Consider the following 15,346-nt stretch of genomic DNA (forward strand, 5'->3'; position numbering starts at 1 on the left):
CTGTGTCACGGGAACATTTTCCTCCACGGTAATTACTACCTTCTCTGGAGTTATCTGCTTCATACAGGCATGTAGCTTAGTCTGCTTCCCTTGATGATAACGTCAGCTCCAGGAAGGCAAGACCAGCTGGTTGCTTTGATCACTACTAATGTACCCTCAGGGGTAAGGGACTGGGGAGATCTTCTGGTAAATGCCACACCTTCCAGGCACCTAGTTCAGCACTTGGCCCATGGTAAATATTTAACCGATGTCTGTTGAGTGAGCATACGATGACTATAACCTTGAAAAATTCAACCTCATGGAGAATAAAGTCAAGGATTAAGTCATCCACAAACTGGAAGGACCTGATCAAGTTCACATGGAATAAAAGTAGCATCCACATCCTATATCCCAACGTTCAACCTGCACAAACTTAAAAAGTAGAACAGCAGAGAGAACCCCATAGAAACTTAACACAGGGATTAATGTTGTTGACCATTTGGGCTCTGGGGTCTTTACTCTCACACAGTGAAGTGGTGGGAGTGTAAGATGGTCCCTACACACCCTCCCTCCATGGGTTGACCCTTGAGAAGTTCTTCCACTGAGTGCAGGTAGAACCTGTCAGCTGGTGCTCAGATCACAGGTGGTGACAAGGACACCTCAGCTGGGGTGAGCCTGAACTCTTCGGGGGTGTGTTTAAGACAGCCTCGCCCCTCACCTGAGACCACAGAGAGAACAAATGACCTACAAGGGTGTCTTAATTGCTTTTTTCATATTTGTCACTAAATATGTGACAATCAGAAGGAAGAAGGACATTGTTCAGCTCACAGATGCATGTTGGGATGGGCATGGTGGCCAGGACTCTGCTATTCTCATATCTGGTAGGCAGGGAACACAGGGAACACAGGGGAGAGAGGGAGAGAGGGAGAGAGAGAGAGAGAGAGAGAGAGAGAGAGAGAGAGAGAGAGAGAGAGAGAGAGAGAGAGGAAACAGGGCTAGACTACCTTTCACAAACTGGATCCCAGGAACCTACTACTCCCAGACATATAGCTACTCCCTCGAGTGTGTTTTGGGGGGTTCTCAAAGTGACACTTAAGTTTCGATAGAGTCCAAGGGCATGAGAGTCCCAGTCAAGATGGGCTCCCTCTCACCAATGAGTATCAGTGTCTGGCCTCAGCCTAGTGCTGTTACATGGCCTCCATGGGAGGGAGGGATGGAGGGAGGAAGGGACGGAGGAGGGTAAAGGGAGGGAGAGGCCACACCATAAAGAAAGGTGCTGGGAAGAGAGATAACACAGGCTGTGGAGAGCTGCCATGCTCGGGTGGGCACTGAGGACCTTCTCAGCTGTGCCTTCTTAGGGAAAAGGGTCGTCAAATGTCTAACTTTATGGCTTGATACTCTGGCCATGAAACCCGGCTCTCCACCAGGTTATTCCCTAAAAATTATAGAGAAGAAGGGTCTGGGGAAAGAATCGTTCAGCTGGTAAAGTGTTTGTCTCACAAGCGTGAAGCTGATACACCAGAACCGACATAAAATACAACACAACACAACACAACACAACACAACACAACACAACACAACAGGCAGGTGGTCTGTGTGTGCTTATAATCCCAAAGCTGAAATGGTGTAGACCAGGGGCCCTGCAGCTTGCTAGACAGCCTGGAGAGCCAAATGGGTCAACACTAGGCCAAAGACAGACCCTGCCTCAAACTAGGTGGATAATATCCCTGATGATATCACTTGAGGTTGTTGTATGGCCTCTACACATACTCCTCTCACATTTACTAACATATACATAATGAATGTGCACACACACACACACACACGTGAACAGAAGTCACTGAGAAACTCATTGCATCCCCTTGTCTGGGCATATTCATGACAACTTTGCATAGGCGCTCTCCTCATCACCTTCCCTTCTACCCTGTTTCTCACCCTATCCCTGTGTGGAGCCTTGGCATGAAACCATTGTGGTGGCAACCGTCCAAAACCAAGGTCAGCTCTTGGCTCGTTGGAGACTGATATCACTCTAATCAACCCACAGACTTCGTCTCCTTTATATCTCATGGAGACTTAAGAGTCAGGTGAGAAGAGAGGCCAGCCCATTGAGACATGGCTGCCACCGTCACATAGCCTATGAGGGGTTTCCAAGGTCTTTGCATAAAGACTGGACAGTCTATCTCTCTAGTAGTTACAACCCTTAGGAAATGAAGCTCTGGGATGGTGGCCACAGCTTCCTTATATGGCTTTTCTTTCCCTGCATGAGAGATGGAGAGGAAGAGGGCTCTGTCTGTAGAAAGAGTACACGAGGGCTACACTACCAGAGTCACGAGGTCTAAAACACATCACCTACACTGAAGCTCCTGTTCTGTGAAGCAGAAGAGGGAAGTCTTCATGATAAATCAATGGAGAATTTCAAAGTTATAGAGCAGATCTTTCTGGAAGGAGCCCAGCCTCACTCTGTAGCTTAGCCATGGCTATATCAGATGGGAGTCCACAGAAGGTCCTCTGAGCATCACACAACATGACCACTCAAAACATTTTGAGCACACCCATTTTGCCAGGTACATTTTCAAACTGTAAATCCTCCTTCACGACAGGATCTATTACATGAAAAATAAAATAAAGCAATGGAAGCTGCCTCTAGCTTCCAAGACATTCTAAATATCCCAGGTCTCCCTGGTACACACATACATATCAGCCGTAAGCACATCTGAAACTCTGGGTCTGCAAAGCCCCTTTATCTCTGGGAAATTTTGCCATAGTTTTCATAACCTGGGATACTTCTTGTAAAATTTATCTTGACAAGCTAACAGATTTTCCCAGAGAGTTGCCAAGAATAATCTTAAAGAGGGGGGAAATAAGAAGCTTAACCCAGTTTTCTTGTGTACGTAAGGAGAGGCAGGATGTACGCTATACCCTGAAGGGAAAGCCATCCAAACTTTTTTCCCCAATATGAGTTTAAACATGTTTAGTAGAAGGAAAATAATTTAGCTCAATTAAGCCTACCAGTTTACTTTGACCGACTATCATGGAATTCCTTACAGATGAGGAAATGGAACCCCCTAAATGTAAATTATCAAAAATCCGAAGAGTAACAGTCTGCGATTTTTTTGAAAACAAAAAATCCAATCAGTTGCTGGTATACTTGATGTCATTTTTTTCTTTGCCTCTTGAATTTTCAAGTTGTCACTGTGCAATAGACACTATTTAAATAAAACGAGCCTGACCATAAACAGAAAATCTCCTTCTCTTGAGAATATAGTTTTAAAAGGGAAAGTGGCTTAAAAAATTTTTTTGAGGATTTCACACATGTAAAGATGTATTTTGGTCATAACCATTCCCCTTAGCAGCTTCTCCAGCTGCCCCCCATGGACAGTGTCCCCTCCCAACTTTATATCCTCTTCTTACTGTTTTAAGTGACACACTGGCCCCTCAGTGCTGTATGTGTATGGTGTATGCTCATCACTGGAGCATAAGCAACCAACCAGGGGCACAGAAGACAGCGGGCCCTGCCCAGCTTCCAGCCACTCCCAGCACATCCTCAGGAGCCCCTCCCCCATCCGTGATAGGATGTTACCTGGCTTGATCTTAAGCAGGTCTTCTGCAGACACCCTTAACTGCCATGTGGTCGTGAGCACAGAGGGCACTGTTTCCAGCTGTTCTCAACTTCCAGAAGGTTTCTTGGGCCTCGAACTTTTTTCTTGAATCTTTCTAAACCTTGCTTGTTTTATTTAAATGCTATAATGTGAATTACAGTTCTGTGGCTCAATACACAATACACACAGATGCTGTCAATCCAGAGGGCCAGCGTTGGCCCTGCAGCTCTAGGCCTCCTAAGAGCTGTGGGTAGAGAGGATTCCTCCCTGACATTTGCCTTCCTTGTTCTCAGCAATGAAAAGCAAGACTAGAGATCACATGATCCTAGACTCAGCTGCAGGAGCTGAATGAAGCCAGGGCTGCTGGTGGTCCAGCGTTCCTGCGGTGAAGCTCTTGGTTAGCACTATTCTGTCTTCAAGTACTACCCACACTCAAACCTTCTAGGATTGCAGTTACCAAAATTCTGCTGGCTGGGTCAAAGAACCCTACAGAAAATGTTCCCTGGAACAAGTGGCTTAGAGAGAACCACAGGGGTGTGCAAAGGGCCCATCACCTGAGAACAGGCTGGTAAGAATGGTGATTCTGGGAAGCACAGAGATGTGACCATCGGCCTGGCTCTCTGTAGGATGTTCAGATTGTCTCCAGGTAGAAAGTGAAAAGTGGGAACAGAATTCTGGAGACCGTGTGTCTCAGGCTGGGGAGATGGTTCTGTAGGTAAGGTACTTGCCATGTCAACATGCAGACTGGAGTTCACATGTACCGCATGCATACATGCCAGGTGGGTATATCTGTGATCCCAGCACTCAGGAGACAGAGAGGGACTCTCAGGGGCAAGCTGGATAGCTAGAGTGGCCAAATTGTCAAGCTCTGGGTTTAGGGCGAGACACTGCTGTGGTGAATAATGTGGCAAGCAACCAAAGAAAACATCCAGACTTAACACACACACACACACACACACACACACACACACACACACACACACACACACACTGTGTACACACATGTGTCCAGACACATGGAAACATGCAAACACATATACATACAACACACAGAGAAAACAATAAAGCCCATGTCCTGTGGCAGAAGGCAGGAAGGAAGCTAGGACCACCTTTTTGTCCCTGTTCAGTATCCTCTACACCAGACTGGGTCCCATCACATTATTGTGCAGATACTAAAGAGGCCAACCATGGAAACCTCTTCAGTGAGAAATGTGACTAAAGACAAGGGGGACTTTGGAGCTCTCTGAGAAAAGTCCTCTGGAACACTTGAGGATGTCACAGCTGTACCTGATAGCACTCTATTTTGGCATGTGCCACCCAGACGGAAGGAATGTGAGGATGGTTGGCAGAGCAGAGACAGTAGAGAGAGCAACAAACCTCTATGCCATGGGGATTTCTTTCTTTCTTTCTTTCTTTCTTTCTTTCTTTCTTTCTTTCTTTCTTTCTTTCTTTCTTTCTTTCTCTCTCTCTCTCTCTCTCTCTCTCTCTCTCTCTCTCTCTCTTTCTTTCTTTCTTTCTTTCTTAAGAATCGAAGCCATCAGAGGAAACATGAGCAGGTTCTAAGATGCTTACACTCATTTTTCAGGGCAGCATGGTTTTCCATTGTGTGGCAGGTAAAAGCCATCGGGCATCTGGGGTGTCCTTGATTTTTCCTTTTGCCTCAGGTTGGTTACTGCTCCAGACTCTGAACTTCCAATCATTATGGATGCTGCTGCACTTATTGATAGTCATTTAATTTTTTTTATTATTGGCATCCATTAATATTTATGTTGCTTTGTGTGTGGGGAGCTGTTTTGTTTTATTTGTTTGATTGATTTTGTTTTGTTTTAGTTTGGGGTTTGGTAGTCCTTAGGTGATGTCCATAAAGCAACCACCACCTCCACCAAAACAATGGAAAACAAAGCTACTTTAAAAAAAAGTTTTATCTTCCTTAAGGAAAAGCAATTTGAACCCATGCTCTGCAACACAGTGCTATACAACACTCCAGCTGTGGCTCTCCGATGGGACATCCGTACTGCGCATGACTTTCTCATGCTTGCTCTCTCCCCCCAACCCCACAAGTGGGAAGACAGGCTTGTCAGAAGACATGAACAAATTGTGAGAAAACAGCAAACTTTCCGCTATCACACAAGCTAGTCTTTAAATACCTGATATTAAAAGATGTGCAAAACAGCACCATGTTTTAGGTTAACCTATCATGTTGTAGACTGGTTTCCACGGGGCGTACGCAGTGCTTCTAAGTCCAATCATCTTTCTTATCTTTAGTCTCTTTTTGTTTTGCTCTGAGAACAAATTGCTAAAGCATGCCAAGAGGAAACCACCCCATTAGAATCCCCTCACATAGAATCCTCGACAATACTTGCTGCCCTCCTGAGACTTTGGAGAATAAAGCTATACAAAAATGCACAGTCATGATCCAGGCTATGGTAGCACCTCCCAGCCCACTAACTGCTTATTGACTGATTGTTTGGTTGATTGATTGATTGTGTGTGTGTGTGTGTGTGTATTACATGTGTATGCCTGTGGGTACCTATGAATACAGTGGCCAAGTGGCAATCAGCGGAGAACTTGAGAGACTCAGACTCAGTCTTTCTCTTTACCTTGTAGGTCCTGGGGATTGAATTTGTGGGAGCAGACATGACAGCAAGAGCCTTTACTTCCGAGTCCTCTCACCAGGCCCTTGTCTCAATTCAAGTGAAAGCCACGTGTGAATTGGAGGGCCCAGTGCATGCGTCAGGGCAGGCAGAATCCCAGAGGCGCCTGTTTTGAGACATGAGATTATTCCAGACCTGCTTGTTTTAGTATGCTTAGTATGCCTCTGTCTCAGATGAAGGGGGGCATTAGCAACATGCAAGATTGAGAAGGAGAAGAGAGGATTCTAACCGAACATCAGCTTAGACTTTAATGCTAATTTTAGTCTTTTAAAAAGACATACTTTGCCGGGCGTGGTGGTGCACGCCTTTAATCCCAGCACTCGGGAGGCAGAGGCAGGCGGATTTCTGAGTTCGAGGCCAGCCTGGCCTACAGAGTGCGTTCCAGGACAGCCAGGGCTATACAGAGAAACCCTGTCTAAAAAAAAACCACACTTCTCAGGTACTAAGTCCCTCCTCAGTATGTGCGTGGACTGTCCCCAGGAGATTAACTATGGGGACTGACCTCCAGCTCCATCCTCTACTGTGATTCTGACCTTAGGTTACAAAGAACACTGGTGGGGAGCACTCACAAGGGGCATTCATGAGGAGTACTCATGAAGAGCACTCATGAGGAGAACTATCAAGGAGTACTCCCTCTTGGTTCCCCCACTGTGATTCTGCCCTTAGGCCACAAGGAGCACTCACAAGGAGCACTCTCTCTTGGGGGTTCTCCACTGTGATTCTGACCTTAGGTCACAAAGAGCACTGGTGGGGAGTACTCACAAGGGGCATTCATGAGGAGTACTCATGAAGAGCACTCATGAGGAGAACTATCAAGTAGTACACCCTCTTGGTTCCCCCACTGTGATTCTGCCCTTAGGCCACAAGGAGCACTCACAAGGAGCACTCTCTCTTGGGGGTTCTCTACTGTGATTCTGACCTTAGGTCACAAGGAGCACTGGTGGGGAGTACTCACAAGGGGCATTCATGAGGAGTACTCATGAAGAGCACTCATGAGGAGAACTATCAAGGAGTACTCCCTCTTGGTTCCTCCACTGTGATTCTGCCCTTAGGCCACAAGGAGCACTCACAAGGAGCACTCTCTCTTGGGGGTTCTCCACTGTGATTCTGACCTTAGGTCACAAAGAGCACTGGTGGGGAGTACTCACAAGGGGCATTCATGAGGAGTACTCATGAAGAGCACTCATGAGGAGAACTATCAAGGAGTACTCCCTCTTGGTTCCTCCACTGTGATTCTGTCCTTAGGCCACGAGGAACACTCACGAGGAGGACTCCCTCTTGGATGCCATGCTAGCATTGCTCTCACTTTTATCTATACATATCATTAAAAAATGAAATGTACTATAAAATTAGAACACCTATCTAGATATAGGAAGGTACAATTTAAGGCAATAAAGGTGAGTCTGTAGAAACTTTGGCTAATTGTCCTCAAACCTGCTATTTTAGTTGACTGGAAATATTCTCTACAACATTGAGTGTCAGCCTATCTGAATGGCTACAACATGTGAAGAGTTTAAAAACAAACTGTGTACCAGCCCAGACCCTGCTGTGGAACCCTGTTGTGATTTCTCCACAGGAATTTTACTCTGAAGTCTAGAAAAGATCACTCTGCCACCTATTGGCTTCAGTGTGAAATGTATCTGGTCACACCTGGCAGACAGGCATTCCCAGGACCTTGGACTTGAACAAGACTATCACATCAGCAAGAGTCAGAGGACCCATCTGGTCCCACACAGTGTTTGGTGGAGACAGAGCAGTCCCCGTGGTAACAGACAGCCTCACTCTGACACCTCAGCTTTGGCCACCATTCTGAGAAGGAGTACACCACTTCCTTCATCCATGCCAGAAGGGTCTGACTGTCCATCCACAGGAGGCCATTGTTGCTGAGCGAAACTAGCTGGCTCTCCAGGACATAGCTGGAACCCCACACTGGAGCAATCTCTGATTCTCTGGGCACATCACAAATGGATGGCACCCCATTCTATAAATGTGAAAGAATTCCCCTTGACCCTGACTCTTGCCCTGAAATCCTTCAAATTCACACGAAGGAGACTCACATGGTTTGGGTGGACAAGTCCGGGGCTGAATGGTGGATGACACCTGGTTTTCTTTTTCTGGCTCGAAAAGCTGGAGTAGCCACTGTGTTTTAAAAGCCTTCCTCAGGACATTGTGCAGCCTGCTTTTATCAGCACAATGACTAACAGGTGGGCCTTAAGCTCATCACATCTTATTAGGCCTGTCTCCCTAGCCCCCTGACACACAGGGCTAGCTCGATTTATTACTTCAGCAGCCCCTTAAACAGGTCAGTCTGACCCCAACTACACATCCCACGTGAAGGTCATAACTGCATGCTTAGTGGCTTCCAATATGGCCTCACCACAATCTGAAATCTGATTGTAACCTTCTCTTGTGCGCAGTTCTCTAGTGATTACACTAGCATCAAGACATCTTAGCTCTCAATCCCAGCACTGCACTTCCCTTGTTCTAACCTCTGCCTCCCCGTCCCCCTGCCCCTAGTATAACACACAGAGGGAAGAAGGGAGAGACAGGGAGAGGGGTGGAGTCTATAGCATAGGAAGCCGAAAGTGGCTCACCTGGATATTACCATAGAAGTCGGAGATTTCAAAGGCTCTTCTAAAGTCTGAGGACAGTTAATGAAGTGGGAGAAAATTAAGTGCAGGACACCAAATCCTTGGCAGTGATACTGAAATCGGGGTGCGGAGCACTGGGATCTAATTTCACATGTTTCAGGAACTTGTAAAGTTATGTTGGTCCTTTCAGTAGCTTATATCCAAAACATAATCTTCAGGCTCTAATGTCACCGCCATCGTGCCATCAAACTAACCCCTATGCAAGCACAAACTGGGTTGATAATATCCATCTATTAAGGAAAATGCACACAAGATCAAAGTATAGCCAAGTGCATTATGGAGAATTATTTATGTCTTCTAGAAGATTATCCTTGGGTGCAGTTTCTCATGATAAGAACCTGGCCTGACTTTGTTCTACAGAGTCAGAAAGCCTCCTGTATTAGATGCCGCTCTATTGCCTCCTTAAGTGGAGTTGAAAGAACAAAGCGTTTTCCAGAAGGAACGGGGCCCTATCTGTCCTCAGAGCTGCCCAGAGATCAAACAGGTCTTTTTAGCAGTTTTATTAGACATCTTCAGAGGCCTTCAAAAAATACTCGGTTTTATAAGTGGTGAGAGCTAGTGGGTGGGAACTCCTGCGTGTAAACAAGTGGAGTTGTCAATCATGACTGTTGAAAAGAAACTATTCCTTAACAGGGAGGGCTGTATGGATACACTTCTGGGTTCTCCTGTTTTGTATAATGATGCTTTTATATTAGTTTAAGAGGTGAGCTTTCCAACCACTGAAGTGTTCTTACGGTAAACAGATCGTGGTGGTGTACCATTCTGCATTGCTAGGCAGGAAAATATACAGAGAAAATTCTGTCCCTGGGCTTATTTACTGGAGTGGAACTGTGTGGTGCCAGGACTCTCCAGGCCAAGGTGTCAGTGGGATTTGTTCAAGGTTGCCAGGAAGAATCTGCCCTGGGCCTCTCTTAGCCCAGTGCTCCTTATAGTTTAAAAGCATCATTTTAAACTCTGTCCCCACCTTGACTGGAGAGGGGCGGGGAGGGAGGGAGAAGAAAAGGGAGAGGGGAGAGGGGAAGAGGAGGGGAGGGAGGTCTCAATTTTCCAATTAAGGGCAGATTCTGAGGGGCAGGAAATGACTACTCGAGGTGTGATTTAGTGGTAGAAAATTTGCCTGGCACGCATAAGGATCCCGTTCAATATCTAGCAAAGGAGGAAAGAAAATTGAGACATCAGTTACAGCTGGTCCTTCCTTTTGACTTCTCCTCCCCCCCCCCCCCCCCGCTTGGTTCTTGGGCCACCTGGGACCTCTGAGAAGCAGCTATAGAAGTCTTCAGTGTGAAAGGCCTTTGGGAAAACAAGGTCTCCTGGGTCATCTCTAGTACATCTGACTCAACTGACATCCTCAAGAAGGGCTTGCCACCAGAGTCTCACACACAACTTGCCCAGCAGTGTGAATGCTGCTTTTCAACGAGCCTCAGATTCTCCTGCCTTCCTGGAAGACTCAAGTGAAATCAATTCTCATGTTTTTACCTAATGAGACGATCGTAGCAAAGTCATCATTTTAGCAAGCTGGAATTCTGGGAGTGGTGGTGATGGGGTAACATAGGCTGAGGTCCTACATGGGGAAGAAACCTAGAACAACAGATTCTTATTTCCTTTTCTTTTAATATAAAAATAAGAACCCCAAAGTAATATGGCACAGGGAAAAAGAATGTTCTGGGTGCACAGAGAAAAAAGCAAAACACTACATATCCAAACTCTAATGATATTTTATTATTTTCCCCTAATTATTATTGTTTACTGATTATAAATGAGAGTCTTATTGTCAGGAAGCCCCTTTGTTGGGACTGGAGAGACCACCCAGTGGTTATGTGATTACTGCTCCTCGGGAAGATATAAATTTGGTTCCAAAGCCACACGTAAGTCCATTTCCATAAGTATGGGATGGCCCCTACCCCCACCTCTGTGAGCACCTACCTTTGTGTGTACGGACCCACCCATAGACACGTATACACAATCAAAACTAAAATACACTTTAGTCAAAGACAGGCCCTTTGTCACACTAGCCCACCGACTAATGGGTTCCACAACGTAATTACCAGTGTCCAGACATTTTAAAGACCTAAGGGTTGGGAACAACAACAACCCCATCCTCCTAAATGATGATTTTTCTTGAGGCTCTCTACACGGATGGAGATGCGACTCCCTGTCATAGCAAACGACCTCTCTGAGCACTCGCGTCGCACTAATTGATCTTTTAATTGGTTCAGTCAACACTAGAGTCTTTGCACTCAACAGGGACTAATTGCTACAAGCAACTGCAGCCGCTCAGTGCTGGCTCAGTGTTGAGAAGACAGACCGTCAACTGCCTAGAAGGGGTAGCATCGACCCGGTGTTAGCTACGCTGACAGGATGCTGCACTCCCTGCAAAGAGCGTTTATCTAGCGATGTACAAAGCCGGTTAGTCAGAATGGGCAGTCACTAGGGTTCCTAGCTTACATGTGTTTTTTTTTCCTAATGAGATATGATAAGCCACTGACTAGTTTCTTTATTCCCTCAGCATCTCTTGTACCACAAAACCTTAATCCATTCCCTTATTACTAGGTGTGCCAGTTCATCCTCTGGTTAGGATCTAGAGCCATCCAGGAGGCCATCCTCTGAATAGCACTTGCTGTCCTGTTCACCACGTTTTATTGTATTGCATTTTATCTTATTTGAACTACGAAGTTTTCCAGTTGCCCTCAATCAAGATAAAATGTTTCCACCCTAAGCACCCCATTTGAGAGAATTTTTTCTCCCTTTAATACTGAGTTTGGGAACTCATCTGGGTTAGCTCGACTTCTAAAGTATGTCCAAGAATCTTTTAGAGAAGCATTTGTCTGAGTTTTAATTGCGTGTCTGCGTGTGTGTACGGCTGAGTGCTAATATCCATGGAGGGCTGAGGAGCTGGACGTACAGGCAGGTGTGAGCTGCCCAGTGTGGGTTCTGGGAGCTGAACTGGAGTTCTCTTTGAGAGCAGAAGGCATGCTAAAGCATCGCCCAACCTCCACAGTGATCAGCTTAAAACTCATTCCTCCATTAAAGCGTGTAAATGAGGTCTTCAAAAAGGTGGGTCTTCGCTGTTGACCTGCAAATTTGCTACTACCACTCTCCAGAGAGAGACAGAGACAGAGACAAATAGAGACAGGCAGAAACAGAGAGACACAGATAAAGAAAGACAGAGAGACAGAGACAAATAGACAGAGACAGAGAAAGAGAGAAAGAGAGAGAGAGCAAGAGAGGAGTTGAAAAGAATACTTAAAATGTATTCTGCTTACCTATGTACTTATAATTTCTTCAAAACATTTAAAATCAAAGCTCTGATCCTTCTGAGGCCAAGCGGCATTGTATGCAGACTGCTCTGCACGTTCATTAGAAGCGGTGTCCACAGAATGAGTACCTTAGGAATGAGCCCCGGTGGACGCTCCCTGCTGCCATGTTCTTCAGTCATCAAAACTGAGAGCCATGATATCTCTTCTCTTTATGCCTCCAGCCTTGGGTATTTTGTTACAGCAATGGAAAACTACAGCACTTGTTATTAGTCGGTTGCTATCAGCACCACTACCTCCACTGCTGCTGCTGCTGCTGCTGCTGCTGCTGCTGCTGCCTCTGCTCACACTTGGTGTCTGCTTCCCCATCTCCTCCTCCTTCATATTTATAGAATGTGCCTCATGTTGCCAGCTTTGTCGCCGTTTGCTGAAGGATGGGATGGGAGCCAGACCTTGCAGAGGCAAATTAGACTGCACAGATGCGGCTGTGAGGATGCTGAGATCGCCGGGGGTTCTGTGAAGAGAAACCAGCTGACCCAGAGTGTGCTGGCCAAAGGGAATATCCTCTTTTACAACACTGTGTGCAGGCTCTGTCCTGCCTGAGCTTGTGCAATCCTGGCACTTTTTCTTATTGTTTCATAGAAAATATACCCAGATTGGCAGGGGAGGGATGTCTGAATGTGTAAAAATGTTTGGGGAGCAGGGATGGGAATTTCTGTCTCACTCATCCTTACTGTGTGTGTGATAATAATTAAGTATGAGCTAAATGATTCATATTTATGTGTGTGTGACTATGTGCATGCAGCACGTGTGTGTTGTGTTGTGGGTACATATGCATGTGTGTACATGTATGTAGAAGCCAAAAAGATGGCTGGAGTGTCACTCTTCCTTAGGTGACACTGCCTTTGATTTTTGAGCTAGGTCTCTCACTGGCCTGAAGCTGGCAGTTAAGAGTGAGCTTGCTGGCCAAGGAGCCCCCAGAGATCCTCTGCCTCTTCCTCTTCATCACTGGGATTACACTCCCGTACAACCTCCTGAGAGAAATTATTTCATAAATGAAGGGCGAAGAAGTAAAGCCCATGCCCAGGTTGTGTGGCTCCCGGAGACTCCATGTCCCAAGCACAATGCTCAGCTACCACTTGAGGTTAGTTATGAAGCACAACACCTGGGCACTTTTCTCTGGTGCCAAATAGGCTCCCCTCAATTTCCCAGCATCCTTGGGAATTCACAAACATCCCTGGGTTTGGGAGGGTGGAGCGGTCAGGAGAGATGTCACATTTGGGTACCCTCTCCTTTTTCCTACACTGATATTGCCTTCATCAGCTGGGAGTCACCTCCAAGGACCATTCCTAGGCACTCAGCCCATTCTATATTTCAAGCCATGAAAGCCAACATGTCTACAAGGCTTTGGGCTCCCATAATTGGCCTTTCCCTTAGGAAGCTAGAGACCAAATACAGCCTAGATGAAGATGTGCTTGGTTGAACCATGAAGGCTTCTGTAGAAGGCACCAGGAGTTGGGTCCTAGGCTGGGCAGATCTCTGATGGAGAAGAACACTGAGATGACAAAGGGGGATGCCAGAGCTGAGCCGAGCGTCTAGACGTGGAAAGTATGAGAAATGCTTACTGTGCGCCAGAAGGATTTGCCTCAGCCCTGGCTCAGTGCCACCTGCTCCGAGGTATCTATTTGAGGCTTTGTTTCCCGCCTCCGAGCGCACATTTAAATTTATAATGGATAAGAAGAAGGAAACTAAATTTATTCTACAGCCAACATTTTTGCAGTAAAAGATAAGAAAGACAGACTCTTTGGAATGACCGCATTCTGCAGATGAAGAAACGGAGGGATGGGAACTCCTTGGCCAAGTTTGTGTAGCTCAGGCGAGAAGAAACATCATCAGAGAGACAAGTACTATGAGTGAAGTATGGGCCAGAGACACACTAGTGTCTGGTACCTTTCCTGTGGGAGGACAGGAAGAGAAGAGGAAACATGGAAAATTGAATTATTTTTACCAAAACCACAACAACCAACCAATACAAAATAGGGGGGAAAGAGAAACATCAGGAAACAATAATGTTGAATTACTTCCCAGGGGACGAGATGAGAAAGTAAGAGAATATTTTTATAAGTAAACCCCTGTTATATTTTAAGTTTGAAAGACATGTTGATGGCTCTCATATTAAAAAATAAAACAGAAGCTGTAAGAATAGGGGAGCAGGGAGACAGAAATGCTAACGCGCAAAACAAAGTGAAGACAAATGAAAATAATTCCATCTGAGATGAGTGACAAACCCTGGTAAAGGAAGATAGAAAAGAAAAGGGTGGGTGTGGTGAAAAAGAGACAAAGGAGAGAAAGGTGCAAAGGGGAGGAAATGAGAGGTGGGGAATGGAAGTAACAGAAGATGGGGGGCAGGGGTTGACAGAAGGAAGGGGAAGTAACTGGTGATCAGGTGACTGACGGAAGCGGAAGTAACTGATGATCAGAAGGTCTGACGGAGGCGGAAGTAAGTGATGATCAGAAGTCTGACTAACAGACCTCCATGTAGGAAGAACTGAATAGGCTAATTTCTTGTGGTGAGAGTAGATAAGGACACTGTATAGCTGAGTTAGACATCTAGAAGGACTGAGTAAGGGTGTAGAGACTGATACTGAAGGGATCCAGAGTTCTCACTGTGGGAAATGTCATACAAATACGTCATGGAGGGAGGTCAGCGAGAACTCTGTAGCGGTGAACTCGGGTTTCTAAAACATGTGTGCTTACATAGGAATATATGTGTGCCTCTTTGCTCACATACACACATATACACGTACATGTATACACCCAAACATACATACACACCATACACAGATACACCACACATTCATAAACACCCACATACACATCACAGATATATACACATATGCACATATACACCCTTACATACATACACACCACACACAGATACACACACCAAACATACACACACACCACACAGATACATACACATACATAAATACACATACACACAAACACACAATCTGTCTACTAAATGAACAAAGAAAAGAAACGAAGTCATTTCACCAGCAGAAATCCTACCAAGCACAGTTAGGCTCATCCTAGCTCGTCAACTGTACTCTGGAAATATTGAATGAAAGATTATGGGAATAAACAACTTATATCAAAGGCTACCTAGAATAGTATTACTATTACTATGAAATTTTGTAATACTCTGT

General features: G+C 45.6%; 1 long non-coding RNA gene across 1 annotated transcript in view; it reads right to left on the bottom strand.

The window, feature by feature from the left end:
- Window positions 1-2,452, bottom strand: part of Gm30474 — a 4,215-nt gene extending 1,763 nt beyond the window's left edge. Inside the window, exon 1 of the long non-coding RNA XR_385062.2 lies at window positions 1-2,452. This exon is cut by the window's left edge and continues 762 nt beyond it. This is a non-coding gene — a long non-coding RNA (predicted gene, 30474).
- Between the last annotated feature and the right edge of the window lie 12,894 nt (window positions 2,453-15,346).

The sequence above is a fragment of the Mus musculus genome, chromosome 16 (genome assembly GCF_000001635.26).
Source record: "Mus musculus strain C57BL/6J chromosome 16, GRCm38.p6 C57BL/6J".
Classification (NCBI taxonomy): Eukaryota; Metazoa; Chordata; class Mammalia; order Rodentia; family Muridae; genus Mus; species Mus musculus.